Raw genomic sequence first — 15,511 nt, forward strand, 5'->3', positions numbered from 1 at the left:
TGAAACAGCTCAGCAGAGATCTTTCTGAGTCCAGTTACCAGAGATAAGAATCCGCACACTCACAGACTGTCAAGCTCACAAATTGTCAAGTGCCCTCACGCACTTCGGCGTGGCCTGGGCCGTGCCCAGGGCGGAAGTGACTCTATGGACGGGGCCTGCCGGGCCAATAGGCGGGCTGTAAGGCGGGGCTTCGGTGTTGGGGGTGGCCCTTAGGCCTGGAGAGGCGGGGCGTGGCGCTTGCCTGCGCGCGGGCTGCTTTATGCCTCACTGCTGGACCCTGGCTGTACCTGGGTCCTCCTTCTGCAGACCTACACGGAAGCACAGCTGCGGTTTGCGAGAAATGGCTTGTTCACCGCCTGTTCGTAAAGACTGTTACCACCCTATACAGGAAGGGTGGAAAGGAAGCAAGGATTGGCGAGGTCAGCATTGTCAGTTTTCCGGAACGCTAGATTAAAGAGTAAAACTCATCGAGCTGAAGATAGAAACCTAGAGCCCAGGCAGTGGGTCACTGTGGGGCAGACACCCCTCAGGACTCCAGTCTGGACCTGGGGCACTCCAGACTGTCCGGATACCTGGGCCCTTGCTCAATCTTTGGCATTAGTCAGGCATAATTCGGGACAATAGTTGAGATTTCCGTGGTTGAGCCTCTGCTACTGAAGCCTCTCATGGCCTGATAGATTTCAAAAACATGGAAGGTTTGGCTGTTGCTCTCCCAACTGCTAAAGTCAATTAGTCTCACCTGTATTCCCAGGAGAGCACCCCTGGGAAGGTAAATTATTAAACAACACCGGGCCATTAGCATATTGGGCCTCAACTCTACGGCCTTGCCTTCGAACGACTAAATGTTTTATTGAAGATGACATATACATGCATGAAAAGGGTAAGGACAAGGGTGCATTAAGTGCCATATTTCTGGAAGCAATGAATGTCGTCAGAGTTGGGATGGGTAGGAATTGATGAGTGACACCTTTTCTGGTGAACCAATCTCTCAATGCTGGAAATTAAGAATGAGTAAGATTTATTTGTAGAGTTGTGAGTAAACCTGTATGACTAGTAAAAGGAAAGGAAAGTAACATGACCGGATTTAAACAGCAAACAAAGGAGCTGACATTCTCTTCGTATTAGCTGGTAAAGAATAAAATGGTCAACCAGTGTGTAAACATATTGAGGACAGGGTGGGGTGGGGGGCAGCACCCTCAAAGTTTTAGTTTACATAACTTTCTCATGCGTTACAGTTTTAAATGGACACGAATTTTAAACCACTAGTTTCATTTAGAGTTTATACCAAAGATATCATCAGAGCTGTGAGCAAAGATGTATAATTTTGAACAAAATATAAACTCTTAAATGTCTAGCAGAAGTATAAGAGTTTTTGATAGGCAGCTTTATGGAATGAATTTCTACGCAGCAAGCAGTGTGAAAAAAAATATGAGAAACTATGGTATATTCCTAAGTAGAAAAAGCAAACTCCAAATCGGTGTGTGCCTTTTGTCATTACTTTTATTAAAACAAAATAGTATATTGATACACTTAAAAAGAGATTAGTTTGAAATAAGTAAAAATTAACTAACAGTTCATAGGCTTATCTATATTTCATTTTTGTGTGCTTTTTTTTTTTTCTGTATTGACCTTTGTTACATTTGGAATCAGGGAAAGAAATATTTTTTTAAAAAGCCAGCCTGTATATCACCTGCTCTTTTGTTCATAGAATGATGGGAATAGAACCTGTATCACATAGGGTTAAGGTATGAGACGATGGTACGAAAATGGAAGCTCTTCGTGTAAACCTCAAATGCATCTTCTGCAATTAGAGAATTTTATATATATTTAAACAACTTTATATCTGAGATGTACTAAAGGTTTTCTGGGTTCAGCAAACTATGGAATTTCCATTTCCTCCCACACCAACACAATGTTTGGATTCTTATATCTGGCATACAAGATACTAAGTGTGGAGGTGATGTATAAAATAAACACCTTAGTGTCTTGGATTATAAACTCCAGACACTCCATGATGACAATTAAAGGAGGTACAGTTAAGGAGACAGTGAATTGAAAACTCAATGAGGGGGACTTATCATTTCTGTTATTTCTTATAGTTGTAAAACAGTGATATAACAGAAATGTTCTGTGGTTCAATGTTGGCACTTAAAATGGATCTATTTATGTTCTCTGTAACTATTGGAACATAATGTTATATGTCAGTTATATCTGAATAAAGTTGAAAAAAACTTTCCCATCTATTTCTAGTCTTGGAAGTAAGTTTTTATTTCTCATGAGAAAATTTAAAAGGGGAAAAAAATATGACTACCATTTGGTTTACTAGTTACAAATGCTAGATTAGATTCAAGAACTGGGGCTTTACTGGAATTTTATTTCAATCAGTGAAATTTCTATACCTGTGTTTCATCAAGCCATTCTTAATATAATTGAAGACTTTCACATAGATTTCTCTAACTTACTTTGATTCGACCCAACTGAGGCTCCATTTGAAAGGTTTTGAGCCTTATTCCCTATTTTTCTGGACTAGCTCCATGGGGCAGGGATAGTTTTCTGGCTGTATCTCCAGTGCTGAGACAGATCTAGACCTACACCAGGTGCATAACAAATACGCGTTAAATACTGAATGAAATAAATGGGCATTGCTGTCAAGTGCATTTAACATGTCTCTGCCAATCCTCCCCAGCATGGATTTACCAAATGCTGGAAAAGTTCTGAGGAATTTTGAGTTTAATAATGTTAGGTAGTGGGAACAAGCAGAATTTGTCTCTGAAAGGATTTGTCTACAACTGTCTGCACAGAAAACTTTCCTAAATCAGGCATGGCAAGCTGACCTATGAAGTGGATCTACTGTCTAACCCTTAGCCTTGAGGTCATTTTAGTGACTGAGTTCAAAGGGAGAGTATTGACTGTGAACTTCCTAAGGTGCTGCGAGGAATAGAACTCAAGAGTCGAGGCTTTGACTGAAGTAGGGGCTTAAACCCTAGTGGTTCCTCCAACTCCCCCTAAAGATTTTATAAAATTGCCAACGGGAAAATAAGGAGAGAATGGAGAATATGAGTGTAGACCAGGTTTTAAGCTATGTAGTAGCTCTCCTGTAAGCTTTAGGAATGGCGTTAAGGTGGAGGGAGGTGTCTGTGGATGTCATTAACCCGAGGGGGACTTCATTAAATAAAACAATGTTACATGATCCTTTGCCTCCTAAATTGGTATATTTACATTTTGCTTTTCAGAGGTGAAGGTAGCAGCATGAAGGGGCCTGTGTGCTCTGAGAAGAGGCTTTCCCCTGTCATGCTGCTTTACAGGTTAGTTATTTGTGAAAACCTGAAAGAGAATGGCTAAACAGAGGACAGTTAAGCCACCTTTTTGATGCTGGTCCTGGGAGCTCTGCCACCTCCACTCGCACCTGGTAGGCACCTGCCAGCAAACTGACCTTCTTACTTGGCTGTTAACCTCAAGATCATTACTGTGTTGCCACACCCAACACAGGGATTCTGAACCCAGTCAAGTACAGCAAGGAGGGGATTTCTCATAAGGATCACATATTCATTTTGTTTCCTCTTGGCTTTTCAAGGCTTTAAAAAGTAAATATATTACAAACCATATTCCATAAGTACATTTGCAACCATAATTTTTTTTATTCCTTGCATTATAATGGTGGAGACAGTGCATTTAAACATCACAGACTTGGGCTTCCCTGGTGGCGCAGTGGTTGAGAGTCTGCCTGCCAATGCAGGGGACATGGGTTCATGACCCATTCCGGGAAGATCTCACATGCCGCGGAACGGCTAGATCCGTGACCCATGGCCGCTGAACCTGCGCCTCCGGAGCCCGTGCTCCGCAACGGGAGAGGCCACAACAGTGAGAGGTCCGCGTACTGCAAAACAAAAACAAAAACAAAAAAACCAAAAAATCCCACAGACTTAAACTAACTTACATCTCACACTTAACTGTACAAAAAGTCAAACAAAACAAAATTAGAATGTTAGCACTAGGAACAGCTTTGGAGACCGGTTGTTCCAGTCCCTGCTTTTCACATGAAAAATGTAAGGCCAGGGGTGAAAAGAATTGCTCAATAATACAAGTTAGCTATATAATATTTTAGACATCATTAATATATACACTATTTCCCATAGATAACTGATGTGATAGAAAAAATCTCACAGATTTCTTGAAATTAAAAAGTCACAGGCATCAGATATTTGTTAATCATATTGCTCAGTGACCTACCTACTCCATTTTTGAAAAAAACAAAACACATTTTTTCTTGTGATGGAGAATTTTAATTCTAAGAAAGGCCTATTTCCAAGCATTTAGTTTCTACTTCCTTTTTTTTTTATTTGTGGTATAGTTGCTTTACAATGTTGTGTTAGTTTCTGCTGTACAATGAAGTGAATCAGCTATATGTATATATATATCACCTCCCTCTTGGGCCTCCCTCCCACCCCACTCCATCCCACCCATGTAGGTCACCCCAGAGCACCGAGCTGAGCTCCCTGCACTATACAGCACGTTCCCACTAGCTATCTGTTTTACACATGGTAGTGTATATGTGTCAATCCCAATCTCCCAATTCATCCCACTCTCCCTTCTGCCAACTGTGTCCACACATCTGTTCTCTATGACTGAATTTCTATTCCTGCCCTGCAAATAGGTCCATCTGTACCATTTTTCTAGATTCCACATATATGTGTCAATATATGATATTTGTTTTTGTGTTTCTGACTTACTTCACTCTGTATGACAGACTCTAGGTCCATCCACGTCCCTACAAATGACCCAATTTTGTTCCTTTTTATCACTGAGTAATATTCTATTGTATATATTTACCACATCCTCTTTATCTATTCATTTGCCGATGGGCATTTATGTTGCTTCCATGTCCTGGATATTGTAAATAGTGCTGCAGTGAACATTGTGGTACATGATTCTTTTTGAATTATGGTTTTCTCAAGGTATATGCCCAGTAGTGGGATTGCTGGGTCATATGGTAGTTCTATTTTTAGTTTTTTAAGGAAACTCCATACTGTTCTCCATAGTGGCTGTATCAATTTACATTCCCACCAACAGTGCAAGAGGGTTCCCTTTTCTCCACACCCTCTCCAGCATTTATTGTTTGTAGATTTTCTGATGATGGCCACTCTGATGGGTGTGAGGTGATACCTCATTGTAGTTTTGATTTGCATTTCTCTAATAATTAGTGATGCTGAGCATCTTTTCATGTGCCTCTTGCCCATCTGTATCTCTTCTTTGGAGAAACGTCTATTTAGGTCTCCTGCCCAGTTTTTGGTTGTTTGTTTTTTTGATATTAAGTTGCATGAGCTGTTTGTATGTTTTGGAGATTAATGTTTTGGAGATTAATCCCTTGTAAGTTGCTTCATTTGCAAATATTTTCTCCCATTCTGAGGGTTGTCTTTTCGTCTTGTTTATGGTTTTCTTTGCTGTGCAAACGCTTTTAAGTTTAATTAGGTCCCATTTGTTTATTTTTATTTTTATTTTCATTACTCTAGGAGGTGGGTCAAAAAAAATCTTTCTGTGATTTATGTGAAAGGGTGTTCTGCCTATGTTTTCCTCTAAGAGTTTTATAGTGTCCGGTCTTACATTTAGATCTTTAATCTATTTTGAGTTTATTTTTGTGTATGGTGTCAGGGAGTGTTCTGATTTCATTCTTTTACATGTAGCTTTTCAGTTTTCCCAGCACCACTTATTGAAGAGACTGTCTTTTCCCCATTGTGTATTCTTGCCTCCTTTGTCATGGATTAGGTGACCATAAGTGCATCAGTTTGTCTCTGGGCTTTCTATCCTGTTCTATGAGCTATATTTCTATTTTTGTGCCAGTACCATACTGCCTTGATTATTGTAGCTTTGTAGTACAGTCTGAAGTCAGGGAACCTGCTTCCTCCAGCTCCGTTTTTCTTTCTCAAGATTGCTTTGGCTATTTGGGGTCTTTTCCTTTAAAAGTTTCTTCTCCAGAAACCCAAGAAATAATGCAGATAATAATAGAGGTTCAACTAAGCAAAGCCATTGAACATCTTTTCATATATTCGTGGGCTATTTGCTTTTCTTTTTTGGGTGACCTAGGTGTATGTCCTTTACCCATACTTTGGGAAGTTGGGGGAGGGTTGGGCTTTGAATTTTTTTTTTTTTTTTTTTTTGCAGTACATGGACCTCTCACTGTCGTGGCCTCTCCCGTTGCAGAGCACAGGCTCCGGACATGCAGGCTCAGCGGCCATGGCTCATGGGCCCAGCTGCTCCGCGGCATGTGGGATCCTCCTGGACCAGGACACGAACCCGTATCCCCTGCATCGGCAGGCAGACTCTCAACCACTGTGCCACCAGGGAAGCCTGGTCTTTGAATTTTTAACTCTCTAAAGAAGCCAGTTACCCTTCATTTGTGATAGAGGTTGCAATTTTTTTGTCACAGTTTGTCAGTTGACTTTGCTTATGCTATTTTTTGTTTTTCTGTATTGAGTAATTTAAAACTGAAATTCAGGTGATGTCCAGCTCACTCTTTATATTTATCAAAGTATATATGGCAGAATACACTCTAAAAGCAACTATTAAAACCCAGACACAGAAGTTAGCAGTAGTCATATGAGAATCTATTGTTAAATATTCAGAAATATCCTGATATTTTCTAGAGATCATTAGCAAGGCTCATAATATCATAACAAATTTTTTAAAGATTTATTTATTTATTTATTTTTATTTATTTTGGCTGCGTCAGGTCTTAGTTGCAGTACGCAGCATTTCTCTAGCTGTGGCGTGCAGGTTTTCTCTTCTCTAGTTGTGGTGCACAGGCTCCAGGGCCCATGGGCTCTAGTTGAGGCGCCTGAGCTCAGTAGTTGTGGTGCGTAGGCTTAGGTGCCTTGCAGCATGTGGAATCTTAGTTCCCTGACCAGGGATCGAACCCACATCTCCTGCATTGTAAGGTGGATTCTTTACCACTGGACCACCAGGGAAGTCCCCCAAATAAATTTTTGATCTATAAAGATGTGGACCAGTTGAGACTCCAGGGCCATTTATTAAGAAAGTATCAATACATGTTTATTAATTTGATAAATTCTTAAAAGTCATGCTTTCTTAGTTAATTTAGTTTATTCTGAATCCATAAAAAATAATCTAACTACTTTTGTAATAAAAATTATTCTTTTATTTAAATTTTAGTGTTTTTTATATAGAACACAGGACAAAGTTCTTTTGAACTAGAGCTTAGGAAATATTAATTTCCTTATTTTGTTCCAGATATTTTCCTTGACCCCTCTCTCTGTAATCATTTAATGCCTTTTTACTAAACAGAAATTAATTTTTTTCTAGAGAAAGTGAAAACTGTTATAGCATACATTTTACCACAGTCTATCTATAAGGATTGCGTTCTGCTCTATAAAAGCAAAGAAGTTATTTAAAGAAGAAAGATATCTGTGTGTATAAAGAAATATACTTGAAGAAAGATTAGCAGAAAATGAATTGAAATATTAACAGTGGTTATCACTAGGTAATATATTTTTATGTGACTGATCAGTTTTTCATATCTTCCTCCTGCATTTTCCAAATTCTCCTCAATGAGCCTATTTCATATTATAATATTTGATAATAAGAAAGAAAAATGACAAACATGTAAACAGAAATCCTGGGTGACATTTCTTTAAGTAATTGAGACTACTTATAAATCCTAAGTGTAGTTTTCCCCTGACTAGGTAATGTGTGCTTTCAGCACAAGAGAAGAGGGTGAAGGGGTGACTGTAATCCAAGCTAAGAAGAGGGCGCTTCAGTAGGTACTGGGAGAGCTTCAGCATCTTCAAGTGCACATGTTTGCATCTCTGTGAAGTCACTTCAAAGATTTTATGAGTCTCAGATCTTATTCTGTTGAAATGAATTGGCTCTTTTCCAATCAACATTTTAATTCAAGGTGTTCTCCAGCTTTATAGTACTTTGTCAAGGAAGGACACTGAAATAACAAAATATTTTTATTTAGATGACAGCATGGTCGACAACTGGACTACCCAGAATTTATATGCTGATAATCATGATGCAAGCATTACACATAAATTACAATTTCAAAGGAAGTGCTTATTGCCTGCTGTGGTGGTTGCTATTTTGGGCACAAGAAAGTATGGCATAAATTGAGACACTGAGTAGATAAGAGAGGGTAATGAGTAACTTGACCTTTTCACATTGCTTCTTTTGTTCTCAGAGTTGAGCAACTAAATAAAAAGAGCCCCATTCCAGAACACATATAGGTCCCTCTTAATACAAAAAATATTTCCTGAGTCTCTTTTTTCTGAATGATGATTTTGTTAGAGGAAATAAACAAGAGCTGGTAGTTTGGAGGAGGGTCAGTTTCAGATAGCACATCCTCCTCCCCTACTCACAGTCAGGATTGAAAAAAACTATTGTATAATACAAGATATCAGAATGTTCCCTTGGACATGCTGAAGCCTCTCCTGTTTCATAAGGCCAGGAACACTGTCCTTCCACCAGTGCACAAACCCCTGATGAGGCCTGTCAGTTTACCTGACACCCCCAGTTACTACTGATTCCTCATCATTGTTCTCCTTCTACCTCATAAGATTTCCCAACATCATGTGTTACCTGCATCATCTTTGAACATTGTCATGGCCTTCAAAACACAGCCGTGTCTTTGGAGTCTGCTTCTTTAATTTTATTGCTCTCTCTGCTCCTGCACCTGGCCTGGGTGCACAGGTGTTAAGCTTGGTACAGACCCTGATGCCTTGTCTACCATATGTTGCCACAAATGATTAACCTTGATCCTTTGGTAGTCAGTGATCAAAATTGCAAGCTTAGAGACTTCCCTGTTGGCACAGTGGTTAAGAATCTGCCTGCCAGATTCTTAGCAGGAGACACGGGTTCGATCCCTGGTCCGGGAAGATCCCATATGCCACAGAGCAACTAAGCCCATGCGCCACAACTACTGAGCCTGTGCTCTAGAGCCTGCAAGCCACAACTACTGAGTCCACGTGCCGCAACTACTGAAGCCTGCGTGCCTAGAGCCTGTGCTCCGCAGCAAGAGAAGCCACCACAATGAGAAGCCCACGCACCACAAAAAAGAGTAGCCCCGGCTCACTGCAACTAGAGGAAGCCCGCATGCAGCAACAAAGACCCAACGCAGCCAAAAATAAATAAGTAAATTTATTTTTTTAAAAATTGCAAGCTTAAAAGGAAACATTTGAGACAATTCATTAAGGACTTCCTACCTTTTTATTAAAAGGTGGTCAGTAGTCAACATGCACAATTTGAGATGCACCTTGATGTGAAAGAATGTTTCCAGGGCTTCCCTGGTGGCGCAGTGGTTGAGAGTCTGCCTGCCGATGCAGGAGACACGGGTTCGTGCCCCGGTCCGGGAAGATCCCACTTGCTGCGGAGCAGCTAGGCCCATGAGCCATGGCCGCTGAACCTGCACGTCCGGAGCCTGTGCTCTGCAACGGGAGAGGCCACAACAGTGAGAGGCCCGCGTACAGGAAAAAAAAAAAAAAAGAAAAGAATGTTTCCAAAAAGTTGAGGATGAATGAAATTTTGGTAAGCTCATTCTCAAATACTTACTGTATACTTCTCATTTGATTAAATCTATACTCAGAAATGTGGGGACAATTTAAAAAGTGCTCATTACCCATAAGTTAATTTAGTATGGGAAAGAAAACACATAAGCACAAAGTTTGGTACATTATATTTGACTACTGAGTGTTACAAGAATGAATGCATGAGCAAGTGAATGACTGTTATAGAGTTAATAGATAAAAAACAAGACATGAAATGTCAAATACTATGGGATGTGTTTAGATAAAGCTTGGGGGAAATGATGGGAGAAATGGTTGTCATTTGGTGAAAAAAAAATAGTATACCATCAATATAATCTCAAGGTATAACCTTGCAAATGTAAAATATTATGAAGGAAGCTTAAAAACACTAACCACTGGGTGGAGGCTCTTATAGGCAATTTTAATATTCTTTCTATTTTTCTGTGTTTTACATGTTTTCAATAGTGAGCACACATTACTTTTAAAGAAACTAGATTATTTTAAAATGGTATAGAAAGGAAGTGCTGTGAGTTCCAAAGAAAAACATCACTTTGGATTGGAATTGTTTGGGAGAGCTTCTTGGGTGAGTGAATTCTGAGCTGGGTTAATGCAACTTAGATGGGAAGAAAGGTGAAACGTGTTTTAGACAGGTAACCTGGCAGGAATGAGACCAAATAAAATGATATTTTAAGCACTCTTATGGACTGTTTTTTTAAATGAACTCTTGAAAAGACGACCATTGTGTCTGCTGTTTATATTTGGAGGCAACATGGCTGGCCATGGAACAGTTTTGCACGACTTTTCCATCCCAGTACCCCAATAGCAAAGAAAAGGTACTCATCAGCCATGAGCCTTGGAGACCTTAAAGCAGCCCTGAATGTACAATATTCTCTGTCTTACTCATCTTAAAATATCCTGCCTTATTTGTCTTCTGTTCTCTTACGTATGTATTTGTGTTAATATAATGCTATTTTCCATTTGAACTATTGGAATAACATTAGGAAAAATGTTCTCCTAGGAAGTCTTGCCATTTTTATCTCATGACTTCTATATCCTATTGGTATACCAGCCAAGCAGTCCCAGGGCATATGCAAATGCCCATTGGAGGAGCTTCAGGCTAGATGATCATTAAACCTTCAAAAAATAAATTACCAATTCTGAAGCTTTTAAAAGCAATAGACATTTCATTTGCTTCCATTAACAGTCATGAAAAACAAGCTGTTTGACAGAAGCAAAGTGAGTAAAAGCCAGATAATAAACATAGGGCTTTGCAAATTCATTTCTATTTAGGAGAAAATTGACCTTATCCTGTATATTTTTGTTTAGAAAAATTTGAATTGCATATAACTTAATTAACTATAAAATGCCTCTCCCACTTCCTTACCTTTTCCTGTGGTTCCTTCCACTGTTCTCTATTAAATTTATAACTTCTGACATGTATGTAGATATAAGATGCCAGATTTAGATTAATGCACATTGATAAGGGAAAGAGGTAGGTCAGAAACAAAAGAAATTTACTAAAAAATGTGATGATTTTGCTTCTGCTTCTACAGGAATGGCCTAATACCTTTCTAGTGCTTTTGGAGGTAGTGTTTCTGAAAATGCCCTAAGGATATTATGGATAGGAAATTTTAGGACTCCTGGCCATAGCCAGAGTAAGCAAGGACCAGGTGAATGACTCTGTATGAAAAACTGAAGTTTTGAATTTACAAGAAAACCTTGAGTTGAAATGATTGCAGTAAAGATTTGAAGGGATGAGTGTCTAATGGGAGAGAGGCCTGAGAAAAGGGTAGAAAGCAAAACTTAAAGGGGGACCAGCCTGTGAGAAAATCCTCACAGTCTGGTGTAGTTCAGGGGTCAGCAAATTCGTCCTTTAACGGGCCAGTAGTAAATATTTGGCTTTGTGTGCCATGCAGTCTCTGGGTCTCTGTGGCATGCACTCAAGTGTGCTGCTGTAATATGAAAGAGTCATAGACATTAAGTAAGGAATGGGTGTGCCTGTGTTCCAGTATAACTATTTACGAAACAGTTATGTTTGGTTCAGTGACTTCTACTATTCAGTCTAGGTTGTGTGCCACTTTTCACCCCAAACCTTATGCAAACAGCTAACACGTTTATTACACAACAGCTTGGGTAAGACTACTTTATTTATTTATTTTGACCAATGGCAACTGTATTAGGGTTCTCCAGAGAAAACTGAAACAACAGGGTATCTACATATATATAGAGAGATTTCTTTTAAGCAATTGGCTCATGAAGTTGTTGGGTAGACAAGTCTGAAATCTGCAGGGCAGAACAGAAGGCTGGGGATTCAGGGTAGAGATGATATTGCAGTCTGGAGTCTGAACTCCACCAGGCAAGACACGCAGGCTGGAAACTAGGCAAGCTTTCTATGTTGCAGTCTTGGGGCTCAATTCCTTCTTCTGGGAGAAGTCTTAGTCTTTGTTTTGAAAAAGATAGTGCCTGTGCACAGCCCTGACAGAGTCATCACCCCAAATCACTAGAAGAAACAATAATCCAGAAACAACAACAACAACAAAGGCATTTCCACCTCCTGAAGTACATTCCAACTTCTTTTGTACCAGTGATCCAACTAGTGAAGTACCATATTCAAATTCTGTTTCCACTTTCAACATTTGAGTTGTTGAAAAAATTTTTAATTCAGTATGTGTATTAGGTACTTGCTATTTTCTTGATTTGTTTGCTGATTTTGAGGATGAACACCATTGCCTTCTTGGGAATATAAATGGATAATCACTTTTTTAGATTTTTCATCTGTATTATTGCTAATTGGCAATGGGGAAAAACAGGAAAAGTATCTGAGTTATATGTTTCAGTATTGAAAGAAATTAGTTGCTTTAATTTTTGAAATTTAGAACATAATTTGTCTCAAGTTTTTGAAATATTTGCAAGGTATCTAAAAGGAAAAACATAACTAAATCCCAACTTTCAAGACTAAGTAAAAACTTATTAGGACATAATAATAAAACCATCCTATCCATCATGTCAGAAGAATCTAAATTGCCTATTAGACAAGGGCCCATGCCTTAAAACAACACATTTCACCATTCCCAAAGTAATTTTGATTACTGAATATTGTTCACCACAACATTGTGACATTTAGGCTTCACAATGTGAATGTCTTTGCACTGCAATCTTACACAAGACTTCTTTCTTCCCCTGTCGTGAAGACATAAGTTCTGTTTTCTGTACAATTATTACCCACAGTTAGGAGAGCAGCAGTAGTTGTCATGAAGGTATATGAGAACTGACAGTAAATAGAAGTATTTAATGACTTTTAAATGTCAGTAATAATAATCATGCATATATAACAATAGTTAAAATTTTCTGGCATTCATCATAAGTGAGGCACTGTGTTAAGTGAGGTAGAAACTCTTATTTTCCCTATTTTACAGGGAAGGAAAGTAGAGTTTAGACAGGATATGTATCTTGTTGAGGGTCTCATAGTAGTAAGTGAGTGTGAACACAAGTCTTACCGATTGCAAAGCCCAGGGTCTTACCGGGTATGCTCCTCTGCCTTTGCGGTTCATTTAATCAGCACTTCACTTTACATAAATGAAATGATGAATCATACAATACTAGTACCTTTAGATTTCAAGTCTAGCTTGGCATTAGGGATTTAAGAATGGAAGCACAAAGAGTTCACTCACTCCACCACTTCCCAGTACTTCCTCATTATTCCTCTTTACCCTCTCATGGAGGTTAGATGGTGGCACCACTTGAGATAAAGAGGAGACTGTGAGTCAGGAGCAAAGTGTCCACAGGATGAGGAAGGGCAACTTGAGATTCATGCATGAGGAAGCATAGAGGGCTGGACAGCCACATTGGATGGGCGTCCAAGGAGCAGTGACTAGGTGGTTAGGTGAGTAATGGCCTGAAAGTGGTCTTGGATGCTGAGTGGTACATGGGGCGTGAGAGGATACAACCTTAGTGAGTATGTGTTCAAAGAATGGCTGTGCAAGTGGTTGATGGTGGCTAATGTGAATAGAGGGTAATGCAGCGAGCCTTTCCAGAGAGCGGCCTTAATAGTTTTGAACTACGCATAATACTAATGAAAACTCAAGGCTTTATCTGACTGTGGACAAGAAGGTTTTTTGTATAGAAATGGGAGTGGATTAGAGGCAGAAACAAAGAGGCAGGGATAAATGGGCTCTGTGGAGCAGTCTAACAGTATTGTTTCTCAGTGATCGGTGCATGACTTATCTTGTTTAACATTTGTCACAAATTATTATGTCATAAATACACAGTAAAATATCAAATGTGCTGATAATAGTATTTTTTTCACTAGTGAAATGTCAAGCCAGTGAGGTTAAATCACAAAGAATTTGCAAGTCTGTGCAAACAAACAGGAAAGTTTTCACAAAACCTTAATATGGACAGATACCCTTACAGAAATACTGTAATTTTCTTATAGGCTAATAACTCAGAATAGAGTGAAAGAGGAGAGATTGAATACTGTTCTCCAGAAAGATACTGGTTCAATCTACCAGAAAGCTAATACAAATCCAATAAAATAGAGGGAAGAAAAAAAGGAATATTGAAAGAAAAAAAGGAATTATTTCAGCTTTGTACTATACAGTTCTGGATATGGAATTTCAATGACACAAAATCAGATTCAGAAATGGGCAAAGAAAATCATAGCCTTTATCCCCTGTAATTCATTGAGTGTCTGGTTTACTGTTGTCTCTTCCTCCACTAGAATACAAGTTCCTTCCAGGTAGAGAAGGGACTTCTGCATTCTGATTATTTAAGCTTAGAACTTCCTTTTCTAATTAGAGTTATACATTATTTCTAAGATGAAAATAAATGGCATTTTGTTATCCCAAGGTGTGAATCAGGCCAAAAATGAAAGTTTTTTAAATGTTTTGAAATTTTCATAAATTACACCTAATAGGTTTCATTGTGAGTTGCTTGTTATCCCAAGAAGTGAATCAAGTGAAAAATAAACGTTTTTTAAATGTTTTGAAATTTTGATAAATTACACACAATAGGTTTTATTATGAGTTGCTTACATGTTTGGGAGGTTTGTTCCCTGACCTTTAAGATTAAAGAGGACCATGACCTTTTCCCCTGCCACCATCTGGTTTGCCATTGGTCAGAGAGAGAATGCTCCTGCCATGGACATTACACATTTATGGAACATAGAAGAAAAACAGCAGGCAGGTTTTAAGAGATGGAATACATGAAGAAATGGTGTGTGATCTAAGATTGTTTAGATTAGACAAGATAATGATTTCTAAAGAAATACATTTTTATGAAATGGTTATTGAATCTTATTTATGCTTGAGCATAAATAAGATTTATATATATATATATATATATACACATACATACACACACACACATATATATTTTTTTCTTATTCTTTTCTGTTATGGTTTATTACAGGATATTGAATATAGTTCCCTGTTCTACACAGTAGGACCTTGTTGTTTATCCATTCTCTATATAATAGTTTGTGTCTGCTAGTCCCAAACTCCCAAGCCAACATTCCCCCACCCACACTCCCCCTTGGCAACCACAAGTCTGTTCTCTATGTCTGTGACTCTGTTTCTGGTTCATAGATAGGTTCATTTATGTCATATTTTAAGTGATATAAGTGATATCATATAGTACTTATCTTTTTCTTTCTGACTTACTTCACTTAGTATGATAAACTCTAGTTGCATCCATCCATGTTGCTGCAAATGGCATCATTCTTTTTTATGGCTGAGTAATATTCCATTGTATATGTATACCACATCTTCTTTATCCATTCATCTGTTGATGACATTTAGGTTATTTCCATGTCTTGGCTATTGTAAATAGTGCTGCTATGAACATAGGTTGTGCGTGTATCTTTTTGAATTATGGTTTTGTTTGGGTATATGTCCAGGAGTGGGATGGTTGGATCATATAGTAACTCTATTTTTAGTTTTTTGAGGAACCTCCATACTGTTCTCCATAGTGGCTGC

This window comes from Hyperoodon ampullatus (assembly GCF_949752795.1).
Source record: "Hyperoodon ampullatus genome assembly, chromosome: 2".
In the NCBI taxonomy this organism is placed as follows: domain Eukaryota; kingdom Metazoa; phylum Chordata; class Mammalia; order Artiodactyla; family Ziphiidae; genus Hyperoodon; species Hyperoodon ampullatus.